General features: G+C 45.3%; 1 protein-coding gene across 1 annotated transcript in view; it reads left to right on the top strand.

Moving 5' to 3' along the window:
- The window catches only part of slc7a10b (solute carrier family 7 member 10b), a 66644-nt gene that overhangs the window by 43227 nt on the left and 9654 nt on the right, over positions 1-13763 (top strand). The window lies entirely within an intron of this gene.

The raw sequence follows: 13763 nt of genomic DNA on the forward strand, positions 1-13763 counted from the left end.
TAACTATAAGCATATGAGTACAAAAAGTTGAAGGATTTATGAATTCTTTGCAGAGAAGAGGTTGATATCACTCACAATTATACAACATTAATAACACAGCAGGATGCTTAAAAGGGGTTTATTAACAATAAACAAATAAACGTACACTAATTCTAAGTGGCCTATCTAACTAAATACTATACAAGTGTGTGTGTGTGTGTGTGTGTGTGTGTGTGTGTGTGTGTGTGTGTGTGTGTGTGTGTGTGTGCGCGTGTGTGTGTGTACAAGAGTGTGTGTGTGTGTGTCAAGTCGCCAATGGTAACAAAATAGTTCCTATCTTGTAGATATGACTTGAACCAGCTTAAGACTGTGCCTGAGAGCCCCACCCAGTTTTCCAACCTGTCCAAAATTATTGAGTGGTCGACTGTCAAATGCAGCATTAACCAAGAAAGTAAAAGACATCAGCTCCTCATTCACTCCTTTAACCTCCCAGAAACCATCTCCCCCAACTCTCAACACTGATGGCCTTACCAGCTTCAGCCCTCTCACCTCTGAAGACTTTCACGCACTTGTTACATCTAACCGTGCCACCACCTGCTCCATTGACCCGATTCCCTCCTCTCTTCTCCAAGACATCTCACACGACATCTTGCCATTCCTCACCACCCTGATCAACTCCTCCCTCACCTCAGGTGTCATTCCAGCAGCTTTTAAGACAGCTACAGTGAAGCCCCTCCTAAAGAAAACACTCTAGATGCTGCTGACATCCAAAGCTACAGACCTGTCTCTCTTCTTTCATTCCTATCTAAAACCCTGGAAAGTGCCGCCTACAACCATCATCCTATCTCTCACAGAACAACCTCCTTGACCCTAATCAATCAGGATTCAGGACTGCTCACTCCACTGAGACGGCCCTCCTCACAGTGACTGAGTCCCTGCGAAACGCCAGAGCCTCATCCCACTCCTCCGTTCTCATTCTCCTCGACCTATCTGCTGCATTCGACACAGTCAACCACCAAATCCTCCTCTCCACCCTGGCTGAACTTGGCATCACTGACTCTGCTCTAACCTGGTTCACATCATACCTGCTCTATGTCCAAACCCTGTTCTCTGGAAACGAGTGTCCCTCAAGGCTCAGTACTAAGACCGCTTCTGTTCTCATTATACACCAGATCACTAGGCTCTGTAATCACATCACATGGATTCTCCTACCATTGTTACGCAGATGACACCCAGCTGTTCTTCTTTTTTTCCCCAACCTTCGACACCCACATTGAAACTCACATCTTGGAATCTCCGCCTGGGCAACTGTGCATCACCTCAAGCTTAACCTGCATAAAACTGAACTCTGAACACTGCAGCACGCCTTCTCTTCAATCTACCCAAACATTTTTTGATCATATTTACTGAAGCCGACATTATGCTCCGATAGAACAACATAAATCATCCGGTTTTAGAAAAAAAAAGTTGAGCCTGTTGTTTGTTTTGCAAAAAATCAACAGAGCCCGGATCATCCTGTCCACTCAGCAAGCAGGACTGTGTTCGTGCACACTCAGAGCCCCTCCACCCTCGGGTCGTTCCACTGTCACAGGGGGGAGGTGGAGGGAAGTAGCAACAAGCTTCCAATTCCTCGGTTAAAAACCGAAACGAGGAGGTCCAAAACAACCAACCAACAACACCGGTGGAAAATAAGAAGAAAAAAAAAGAAAGAAAGATTGCGACGGTGCCCGTGATTCAACAGAGAGTCAACATCGGACCGCGTTTCAAAGGTGGCATGATCTAAGGGATTTCAAACGGCACGAAGTCGAGGGGAAGGAGCTCGGTGGTCGTGGGGGAGGAGCGTGAGAGTTGTTAACATTCAAAATCTGACAGAGTGCCCTCGATCCGCCGGACTTGCCAACTGGGACTTTAAACATCCAATCTCAGATGCATTGCTTGGTATGGTGATGAAGCTCAGTACATGGGCGGTGCTCGCCGGCTCTCGATAAATCTTCTCCAGGACTTTGTTAGTCAATGCTCTCCAGGTGTAGACAGTCCACAAAGGAGTACAGAGACTTTGATTTTACGCCTGATGCTTATTCAGAGACATTTAAAATGAGTGCTCTACTCACTAACACCAACGGGGAAATCAGTGTGTGGAGATCCTGATGAGCAGGTGGCTATTCAATTCAATTTTATTTACTGTGTCGTATCACAACAGAAGTTATCTCAGGACACTTAACACATTGAGCAGGACTAGAACATGCTCGTGATTTTCAAAGTTAATACATTTTCAAGGTCCCGACATCACTAGGAACAAGAGTTACAGCGACAGTGGTGAGAAAACCTGCCTTAATAGCTTTTTAGGAAGAAATCTCTTGGGTTGGGCCCTTGGTGTTGGTAGTAGTATAGTAGTAGTAGCATTAACAGTAGTGGATCAGTCTATGAATGTGTGTGTGAATCAGGCTGCAACTTCGGTTCTGAAAAGTGAAGCCAAGCCTTAAGTGCCTTAAATTTGCATTATCTCAACTGGCCATCCTCTGATTGTAAAAAGAAGTCTGATTGCATGGAAGTATATGAGAAAATGTCCCTACTTCTCACTTGATTTATTAGCTAACTTAACATTGTAAACATCAGTGTATGGACTCAACCTCTAGTCTCAAGCCTTCTTCAATACAGCATGATTAGTAAATTAGGGTCCATTTCGAGTGATATTGTGGGGACCCACTTTTAAAAAATTACAAATCATGGCGACCCAATAGACCGAAGGCCTTATCTCTAAATCACGAGAAGAGTGAATTTGTATGTAAATGAACATTCTTGACCATTTAGAAGAGACGTGCATTTGATGAATCACAACTTTGTTTTACACATGCGTTATTGAAACATAAGTTATGTATAGATAAATCAAATAAATGCATCAACGCGTAATTAACAGGCTGTCTCGCTCTTTTCATTTCCTCTCATCAGTTATGCATTTAGGTGGCATATACAGGCTCAACAGGTTTTTCTTCTCATCTGTAAAACGAACGAGAAGAATGTACGCTAGCCCTTCATGGTTGGCTACAATTATTACCAATTACTACGTGTCCCCGGGGTAGTACTCATCCCATGTGAATAAAGTTCAAGATTACTTTAAAGGAGAAATCTGGTCATTTTTTTACCCCATTTTCGTTGTCCCCAGGGTCATCCCGACTTATTAGAAGCAAAAAACCTGACAAGAATTTACTTGACCTAGCCCAACATCTGTACCTGCCTAGCAGCCTTCCAGAATAACTCCAATGCTAACCCATAGGGGCAAGTTTTATCTGCTTTTCTTGGCCTCAGAAAATAATTCCAAGACCAATGCAACACAGATTGGGTCCTTACGAGACACGACAGCGCTTGTTTAGCTCAAATAGTGTGGCGAAACGACATTAATATGTGTGTTTTTGCATTGAATTACTCACCTCAAATCACCCCATAGACATTAGCAGTAGATAGCCGAGTGCGCGCTCGTCCCTCCCAGTCACCGCAGCAACGAAATTGTTTTCCTTGTAATTTTGATTTTGTATAGATAAAGAAACGATCGAGCAGTGCAGTCGTCATGTCCATAATAAATCCATGAAGCTGTTGGGCCCTAGTTTCGTAGACCAGGCGCAGTCAGCTTTCAGCGCACCTGCGCCGCGCCGACGGGGTGTGTCCGCCTGGACTTTGCAAGTTTCGTGCACCGCGCAGGCTCGCACAGGCACACCTCCCGTCTCGCCCACCGGCGCAAGTGGGAAAGAGGGAGGAGAAGAAGGCGTGAGTGGGAGACAAGGAGGAGACGAGGAGGAGACGAGGCGTGGACTGGGATTAATACAGCCGATTCAGATCTTCACCAATCAAATGAGCTCCTCTCCTCTCCTTTAACGCGTTAGAGGAGGTTCAGTGCAAGATTTGTCACTTGACAACCCGATGACAGAAGCAGCGCCGCCGCTCCCACCACGCGCATCACGCGCTGTGCGTGCGTATCATAATAATAACAATGCCCATATTATAAAAAACAGGAGAGAGAGAGGGAGATGTTTTGGTCCAAGAGGCTGAGTTTCCGTTACGCGTGCCATCCGCCTTTGATCTGACGTCAGATGTGACGGGACAATCTATATAGATATAAATTCACGTGTTGATTCAATTAGTTGCATTAAATAGTGTTTGTTGTGATTATTTATTGCATTTAAATGTGCCTGGAACTGTGGAAACCTGCCTGTGAGGTCTCGGTGACGTGTGCGCACTGCGCGCCGTCAGCCAAACTTCCATTCCGCCAGCTGTGATTCGCATTGAATGAATGGACTTTATTTACGCATTGCGCCTTGCACCGAAAGTAGACCAGGTTGGAGCTGGCGAGCTTTCAGCGCAGTCTCGGCGAGGCTTTTTGCCACGAAACTTCCGCTACGCCAAGCTGAATCTGTGACGCCTCCCCCTGCTGCGCCGCCACACCCATCTTGGCGCAGGCGATCCACCAAACTGCCAAACTGACCGTGCGCAAGGCTGCGCGGGTCGAAACTTGCATTGCGCCGGCTCCGCCACCCTGCGCCGCCCTGCGCTGCGCCACGAAACTAGGGCCCGTTATGTCCATATGTATGACCAAGGGCGTAACTTTGAGTTGAACATTGGGGGGGTTGAGATTCACATTGCCTGTGAAGCAAGTATATATATAGTATGCGGTGGTATGCTTTCTTCATACCACCGCTGATGCTTCGTACACGTACGGGGAGAGACCGGGAGAGACAGTAGAGAAGCGCAGGTCCGAGCAAGGTGGACTAAACCAAATCTCAGAGCGGGAGGGGGCACAGACAAACATCACTATTTTTTACTGGTAAATTGGGAAAATCTACCACACTGTTGTGATTACAATGCTTAACATTCAATATCAATAATTATGATATCATATTGGGTGGGTTGTGGTGGCTGGTTTGGATTATTGAGTTGGTTGCAACCCACCCATCCCCCCCATAAATTACGCCTATGTGTATGACTATGTTACAACATGGCAACGATTGCTTAAACAGCAGCCCATAGCCAAAACAATGCAAAGTCATACATATGGGCTGTAGTGGCAGCTTTCCAGCAGCCACTTCTGGGAGCGGATACAACCGGACAACGCGCGTCGTAAATTATAGATCCATTTATTTGTTCCTTCTTCGTTAATACAAACATAGATGTCCCTATCGCATTCACGCGGTTGAAAAATTGTTTGCCACTTCTGCCTCACATGGTCATAGGTAACCTAGGTAACCCATCACTATATCAAGCTACAACGTCTGACGTCACATTCCATTGGCTTGACAGATTGCGGCAGTCAATCCGTTTTCACATATAGAATTACGTTATTTTTAAACCATAATTCACCATACTATTAAACCATATTCCATAAACTTAAATATTATAATTATTTCAACCGTGTTATCAATCTTAATAACTTAATTTGCAACATAAATATCAAAATGGCTCCAACACTCCGGCCCCTAATTGGCCATAATAAGGCAATTCATAACAAGATATTCATGGGAGCCACACAGTTCAAAGAGTCCATTGCAATATTATTCATGTTTCACATTTCTTTTTTTTCACATATTTGTTTCAATGGTTCATGAAAAGTCCAGCCGGAAAAGGCTTTCTTCTTTCAAAAATATGACCCCTTATAAAAATCAAGGGGAATTCAGAGTCTTTTCTCAAAAAATATTCCAATAGTCCTTTCGATAGCCCATTCAATAGTCCTTTTGATAGTCCATTCAATAGTCCTTTTCAAATCATATAATTTCACATTAATACATTTAATTTAATCTTTCCATAAACATCAGCAGGTAAGTATCCAACAAATTCGTATGTATTCTTTGCTCGTTCAAAAGTGAAATATACTAGAAAGGGATTTCAGTATTTTATCAAAATAAATGTTATGTTTGTTAGCAGTGTAGTGTGGTGTGTGTCAATGTGTAAGTTAGTCAGTCGGGTCAGTAGGATGGTCAGTCAGGACATGTCTTTGAGGAGACACAGCTTGGTAATAGGTCTTTCCAGGATGTTTGTCTGAGTTTTTACTTTGACACGACGTACACAGCCCTTTGCGTCTGGAAAGGTTTCCATGATACGTCCCATAGGCCAGGAGTTTCGTGGAGAGGTCTCATCTATGATCAGTACTATGTCTCCAGGTTTCAGGTTTCTTTTGACTTCATTCCATTTTTGTCTCTCCTGCATTAGCGGGAGATGCTCCCGTGTCCATCTTTTCCAGAAGAGGTCTGACAGGTACTGAACCTGTTTCCACCTTCTTCTAGAGTAGCTGTCCTGTTTGGAAAAGAGCCCGGGTGGAAGAATGGGTTTTCCTTTCAAGAGCAGAAGGTGGTTTGGAGTTAGGGGTTCAGGATCTTTGGAGTATCCAGATGATACTGTAATGGGACGGGCATTGAGAACTGCCTCCACTTCGCACAAGGCAGTTTGAAGACATTCGTCATTCAGGGTCTGTTCCTTTGTGATGGAGTAAAGGATTTTTTTTATGATTCGAATGAGACGTTCCCACACGCCTCCGTGGTGGGAACCATAAGGCGGGTTGAAACTCCATTTGATGCCTTTTGTATTCATTGAATCCTGTATTTTATTCATGTTCAGGTGAGCAAGTGCCTCTTTTAATTCTCGCTCTGCGCCCACGAAATTTGTTCCGTTGTCTGAAACTATTTCTTTGATTTGACCACGTCTGCAGATGAATCTTCGCAAGGCTGAGATACATGAATCTGTGTCCATGGAGTAAGCCATCTCCAAGTGTACAGCCCTACTGATAAGACATGTAAACAAGGCTCCGTATCTCTTCACCCGGCTACGGCCACTCTTGACTTCTATGGGCCCGAAATAGTCCAGGCCAGTGTGAGTGAACGGGGGGAGATCTGGTGTTATGCGTATGAGCGGTAAATCAGCCATTTTCTGTTTCATAGCACTGCCATGCCATCGTCTGCAGAGTGTGCAATCGCGGGTTATTTTCCTTGCAGCCTGATTGGCTTTGGGAATCCAATATTTTGTTCTTAGCTTAGAAAGCATCTGATTTTTTCCACAATGACCAACCAGATGGTGGGTGTGGTTCAGAAGAAGTTTTGAGAAGTGGTCTACATTAGACAGAATAGCCGGGTGTTTGAAGTCCTCCGGCATAGCCAACTTACTTAATCTACCGCCCACTCTCAGTATTCCATCACTAAGAATGGGGTCCAACTTGTATAGTCTGCTACTCCTTCTTACAGCTTGGCCTGCTCTTAAGGCATTCACTTCATCCCTGAAGGCTTTCTGTTGAACATAAGCAACAAGTGATTCCTCAGCTTCTGTAAAATCCTGCACGGACAGTTGCTGGTCAGATAGCTGCTTGTCTTTCACATATTCTGATTTAACTGATGCACTGTGTTACGGGTGGTGGGGTTCTGCTTTGTTGTGTGTTTACTTGTTCTGATCCTGTGGCTCATCTGTGTTTTTCCCACTCTGTTAGTAGGTCCACACTGAGGGCCTGCAGTGATTTCCTGCATTGCTTGCAGCTGAGGCCAGGAAATCAGCCAGGGCAATCAAGCCATCCACCAATCAGCTCACACCCACACCCTATATATATATGTTTGTTAGTTTGGTTTCACGGGGGGGGGGAGAAGGTGGAAGGTCTCAGACTGGTGCAGGTTGCTGTTTCAGTCTGTGCTTTCTTGGCTAGTACTTTGTTGTTTAGGCACATTTTTGTTTTGATCGTTTACCAACGTGTTTGTTAACTTTTGTCTGTTTTGCAGATCTATCCGGCGCAGGGTTGGAGAGGTTAGGGAACTTAGGTAGACACCTGCAGGTATACATTTGTGTCCCTCACCACACGTAGGTTACCTCTTGTATTAGTACACCAGTTAGAGCGGCGACACTACTCCATGTATTTTGAGGCATTAAGGTGCCTGCAAAGGGGATTAGTTTAGGGGGTTAGTCCTGGGGATGTTTTTGATTATAGCTAGTTGTTTTGGGGCGTTTCTTTAGTGATCGCTGTATAGCTCAGGGGGTTTGTGTTGTCTCCGCCCTGTGTCCGTTGTGTGGTTAATTAAACTGATTCATTGCAGTCTTTTGGTGACATTGGTTTCTTTTCATCCATACATTCACTGTCCTATGTTACACCGGGGTCCTCCGACCATCGGAGGACGTGTAACATATTTGGGGGCTCGTCCGGGATCCTTGTGGTCCCACTGGATGGTGAAAGTGTGGATGTTGGGTTCAGTGGCACAGGCTGGTAATAGGTTTAGTTTTTGTAGTTTAGTGTTTTTTTTTGTTTTTTTTTGGCTACTGTTTTGGTGCAGTGGAGTAGGAGTGGAGTAGAACTCCATTCATTTGGTAAGTATACAGGGCCATGCTCTACAAATTTTGCTAGGTGATATTGCTTAAAACTTTGTAATTACAAAGGTTTCACTGGCTGTTTGGTAGTTTGCCGGGCACCAAGATGGCTACTGGTTTCAATGTTGAGGATTTTCTGGCCACACCCACTTTAGAAGAGCTGGACCAGTGTAGGAAGGTAGATTTATGTGAGATCGGTGCTCACTTTGGAGTTGAGTTGTCTAGGGCTACAACTGTGGCTCAGTTAAAAGAGGCGGCACCAGGGGCAGAGCAGGTGGTAAAATCTCTTTCTACTCTAGGTAGCTCGCGAGCTTCCTCTGTATCCAGTGTCTCAGTAAGTACCAAACTGAAGGTTCGTTTGGCCCGCTTAAAATTGGAGGCAGAGGAGAGGGAGAAGGAGAGAGCGGCTGACTACAGGCACAGGGAGGCTATGCGCAAACTTGAGTTGGATGCTGAGATGCAACATGCCGTGGAGATGAAAAAGCTTGAGGTTGAGTTGGAAAAAAAGAGACTTGATTGTCAATTTTTCCAAAAGTCTCCCATTACTCCGCAGCCTGACGCTCTTACTTATCCAAATAAGCCTTTTGATGCTAGTCGGCACATAGCATTAGTTCCCCAATTCCGTGAACATGAGATAGATGCATATTTTGAGTCTTTTGAAAGAGTTGCTACCGCTTTTAAGTGGCCTAAAGATGCTTGGGCACCTTTGCTACAGAGCAAACTGACAGGAAAGGCCCGTGAGGTGATGAATAAATTGCCTCTCACTGATAGCCTGGATTATGAGGTGTTAAAAGCGGCTGTGCTTCGAACATATAGTTTGGTGCCTGAGGCGTATAGACAGCGTTTTCGTGCTTACAGAAAATTCCATGACAAAACCTTTGTTGAATTTGCTAGTGAGAAAGAGACACTGTTCTACCGGTGGCTAAAGGCTACTGAGGTATCTGACTTTGAGTCCGTTTGTGAATTGGTTTTGATGGAGGAGTTTAAAAACAATTTGTCCGAGCGTGTAGTGACGTATCTGAATGAGCAAAAACCTGTCAGGCTAGCAGATGCTGCTGTTTTAGTTGACGAGTTTGTACTTACTCACAAGCAGCATTTCAGTTCATCTGGCCCATATAAACAGGAGAAGACTGAGCGCTTGGACAAAAACAAAGCTATAGTGGCTAATTCCAACTTCACGCCTAAATACCAACCTCAATCAGGTCCACGTTCAGAACTCCGTGAGTGTCATTATTGTCACCAAGTTGGTCATCTCATAGCCAACTGTTCTTTGCGTAAACGCAGGGAAGCAACCAAAGCAGGCTCTCCTTCGCCAACCGGATTATGTCCATTAGTTGTCACATCAGGTGTAAGGGAAAGCCCTGATCCAACCTATGCACCATTCATGTTGGATGGCTATGTTTCCCTGGGCTCAGACAGAAAATGTCCAGTGCGCATACTGCGTGACACAGGGGCAGCAAAATCATTTATTTTGTCAGATGTTTTGCCTTTCTCTGAAGAGTCTTCATGTCACTCTAGCGTACTAGTCCAGGGGATAGGTATGAGTTATATTTCTGTACCTCTGCACCGTCTGAACCTGACTTGTGATTTAGTGAGTGGTGATTTCTCAGTTGGTGTTCGTCCTTCGTTGCCCATTGCGAGGGGTTACATTTGTGTTAGGCAACGACATAGCCGGTGGAAAGGTTACACCTGTTCTAGAGGTGTTAGATCAACCTGACTTGTCACAGCCGGATGTTCTTGGGCGATCCTACCCTGATGTGTTTCCGGTATGCGCCGTTACACGCGCACAGGCCCGTAAGCTGGGTGATGCAGTTGATTTATCAGACACTGTGTTTGCTGAAGGTCTAAGCGATCAGGCATTTTCACCCTCTCTCCCCAGTCATGATTCTGAAAATAGTAAAGAGGCTAAACCTAGGTTAAACCCAGAGAGTGTGTTTGATGTTAAACATTTGCCTATGACTCGTGACAGCCTCGTAGGGGCACAGAAAGCTGATCTTAGTTTGTCTAAGTTTTTCAATAACATTAAAAACACTGACTCAACTAACAACAAAGACACCATGTATTTTATTGAAAATGGTTTGCTGTTGAGGAGGTGGAGAGATCGCCGTGATGGTGATAGTGATTCTAGTGCTGTGGTTCAGGTAGTTATTCCATCAAAACACAGACAGTCAGTTTTATCCCTGGCTCATGATAATGTGTGGGCGGGTCATTTGGGAGTGGCAAAGACATATGATCGAGTGCTCCGACATTTTTTCTGGCCAGGTCTGAAAAAGGATGTGACTCATTTTTGTCGAACTTGTCCCATATGTCAGGTGGTTGGAAAACCAAACCAGGTTATCCAACCTGCTCCACTTCGCCCGATTCCAGCAGTAGGTGAGGCTTTTGAGCATGTCCTAGTTGATTGTGTAGGTCCCCTCCCTAAAACAAAAAGTGGGAATCAGTACTTGTTGACTATGATGTGTATAGCTACTAGGTACCCAGAAGCAATTCCTCTTAGAAAGGTAACATCGCAGTCTGTAGTGAAGGCCCTGATCAAGTTTTTCTCTACATTCGGGCTGCCAAAGATAGTACAAACTGATCAAGGTACTAACTTTCTATCTGGCATCTTTGAGCAGGTTTTAAAATCTCTAGCTATCACTCATCGTGTCTCCAGTGCTTACCACCCTGAGTCGCAGGGCGCTTTGGAAAGATGGCATGGTACCCTCAAGTCCGTGCTGCGTAAGTACTGCCTGGAGCACGGAAAAGACTGGGACGAGGGTGTCCCGTTGGCTCTTTTTGCAGTCCGCGAAGCAGTGCAGGAATCACTAGGTTTCAGCCCAGCCGAACTAGTGTTTGGCCATACTGTGAGGGGGCCTCTGAAAGTGCTCAAGGATTCAATCATTGGTGATGGTCTGTCAAAAAAAGTAAACATCCTCAGTTATGTGAGTCGTTTCCGTGAGCGGCTACATGGAGCATGTAGCCTAGCCAAAGAGAGTTTGTCTGGAGTTCAGAGCAACATGAAGAGGCGGTATGACAAGAAAGCAATTTCCCGTGCTCTAGTACCAGGTGACCAAGTATTGGTTTTGTTACCTATCCAGGGTTCATCCATGTCAGCTCGGTTTTTAGGTCCTTATGCTGTGGAGAGGAAGTTAAGTGAAACCGATTATGTTATTAAAACTCCAGAGCGTAAGAGAAAAACACGTGTGTGTCATCTCAACATGTTGAAGTTGTACCATGTTAGAGACAGTTCCGGTTCCGTGAGGGTGCCTCCAGTGGCTACTGTTGGTGCTGCTGTGCCTAGCTCTCAAATCCAGGATAGTGATGAGGATGGTTTAGATACCCGTAGACTCCAGCAACAAACTCCTCGGTTATCCAACTCAGAGATGTTGAAGGACCTTTTGAGTTTGATGCCACATTTGAGTGCCAGCCAGCGACATGATTTAGTGTCTTTGATTTTGGATTTTAAGTGTCTGTTCGGAGACAGTCCGTCTCGCACCAATGTTCTGGAACATGACATAGATGTTGGTGATGCTCGTCCAATAAAACAACATCCCTACAGAGTGAATGCTGTCAAGAGGGCAGCTATGAGACAGGAGACTCAGTATTTACTGGAGCATGGTCTAGCAAAACCTAGCTCTAGTCCGTGGAGTAGTCCCTGTCTACTTGTTCCAAAACCAGACTCGACATTCCGTTTTTGCACTGATTACCGTAAGGTAAATAATATCACTGTATCTGACTCGTTTCCACTACCGCGAATAGACGACTGTGTTGACACGATTGGTTCCGCTTGCTTTGTCACAAAATTAGATCTGCTCAAGGGTTATTGGCAGGTCCCTCTCACAGCTCGTGCTTCTGACATTTCAGCGTTTGTGACACCAGATACCTTTTTGCAATACACTGTAATGGCGTTTGGCCTGAAAAATGCTCCTGCCTGTTTCCAGAAGTTGGTTAACACTGTACTTGGCGACATTCCAAATTGCACTGCATATCTGGATGATGTGGTTGTTCACTCTACTGAGTGGGAGGAACATGTGTGCTCTCTCCAAGCAGTTTTCCAACGTTTGGCTGATGCCTCCCTAACAGTCAACCTGGCAAAATGCGAGTTTGGGAAGGCGACGGTCACCTACTTGGGCAAGCAAGTGGGTGGTGGCAAAGTGCGCCCCCTTGCTACAAAGTTGGCTGCCATCAGTTCATTTCCGGTCCCCTCCACTAGGAGAGAGTTGCGACGGTTTTTAGGAATGGCCGGCTACTACAGGGGTTTCTGTAGAAATCTCTCCTCTGTTGCTGCTCCTTTAACCGACCTTGTTAGTCCAAAACTTCCTTTTCAGTGGACGGCTTCATGTCAGGTGGCCTTTGAGAGCTGCAAGGCTCTTTTGTGCAGTGCCCCAGTTCTTAGTGCACCTGATTTTAGCCGCCCCTTTGCACTGGAAGTAGATGCCAGCTGCATTGGTGCTGGTGCAGTTCTGATTCAGTCGGACGACCATGGGTTAGATCATCCTGTTGGGTTTTACTCTAAGAAGTTCAGCAAGTGCCAGATGCGTTATTCCACAGTAGAACAGGAGACCCTGGCTCTACTGTTAGCTTTGCAGTTCTTCGATGTGTATGTGGGATCCAGTCCTGTGCCAGTTGTGGTCTACACGGACCACAACCCTCTAGTCTTTATACATCGCATGTATAATCACAACAGGAGGTTAATGAGATGGTCATTGTTCCTGCAGAACTACCGCCTTGTCATCCGCCACAAAAAGGGCAAAGACAATGTGGTTGCAGATGCACTGTCCCGGTGTGGACAGGTTTAGCTTATAGTTCATTTAGCGAAGCATTAAGTTTTTTATTTATACATCATGTATGTATTTGATCATACGGTTGAAAAAGTTGCTTGATTATGTTACTTAACATATTCCCTCAGTTATTGTGTGATCCTTGACTTGAGTAAACAGGCTATTCCGGATATGCTCCAGTTTGTATCAACCGGGGGTTGCTATTTGAGGGGGGGAGTGTTACGGGTGGTGGGGTTCTGCTTTGTTGTGTGTTTACTTGTTCTGATCCTGTGGCTCATCTGTGTTTTTCCCACTCTGTTAGTAGGTCCACACTGAGGGCCTGCAGTGATTTCCTGCATTGCTTGCAGCTGAGGCCAGGAAATCAGCCAGGGCAATCAAGCCATCCACCAATCAGCTCACACCCACACCCTATATATATATGTTTGTTAGTTTGGTTTCACGGGGGGGGAGAAGGTGGAAGGTCTCAGACTGGTGCAGGTTGCTGTTTCAGTCTGTGCTTTCTTGGCTAGTACTTTGTTGTTTAGGCACATTTTTGTTTTGATCGTTTACCAACGTGTTTGTTAACTTTTGTCTGTTTTGCAGATCTATCCGGCGCAGGGTTGGAGAGGTTAGGGAACTTAGGTAGACACCTGCAGGTATACATTTGTGTCCCTCACCACACGTAGGTTACCTCTTGTATTAGTACACCAGTTAGAGCGGCGA

Source organism: Eutrigla gurnardus (assembly GCF_963514095.1).
Source record: "Eutrigla gurnardus genome assembly, chromosome: 9".
Classification (NCBI taxonomy): Eukaryota; Metazoa; Chordata; class Actinopteri; order Perciformes; family Triglidae; genus Eutrigla; species Eutrigla gurnardus.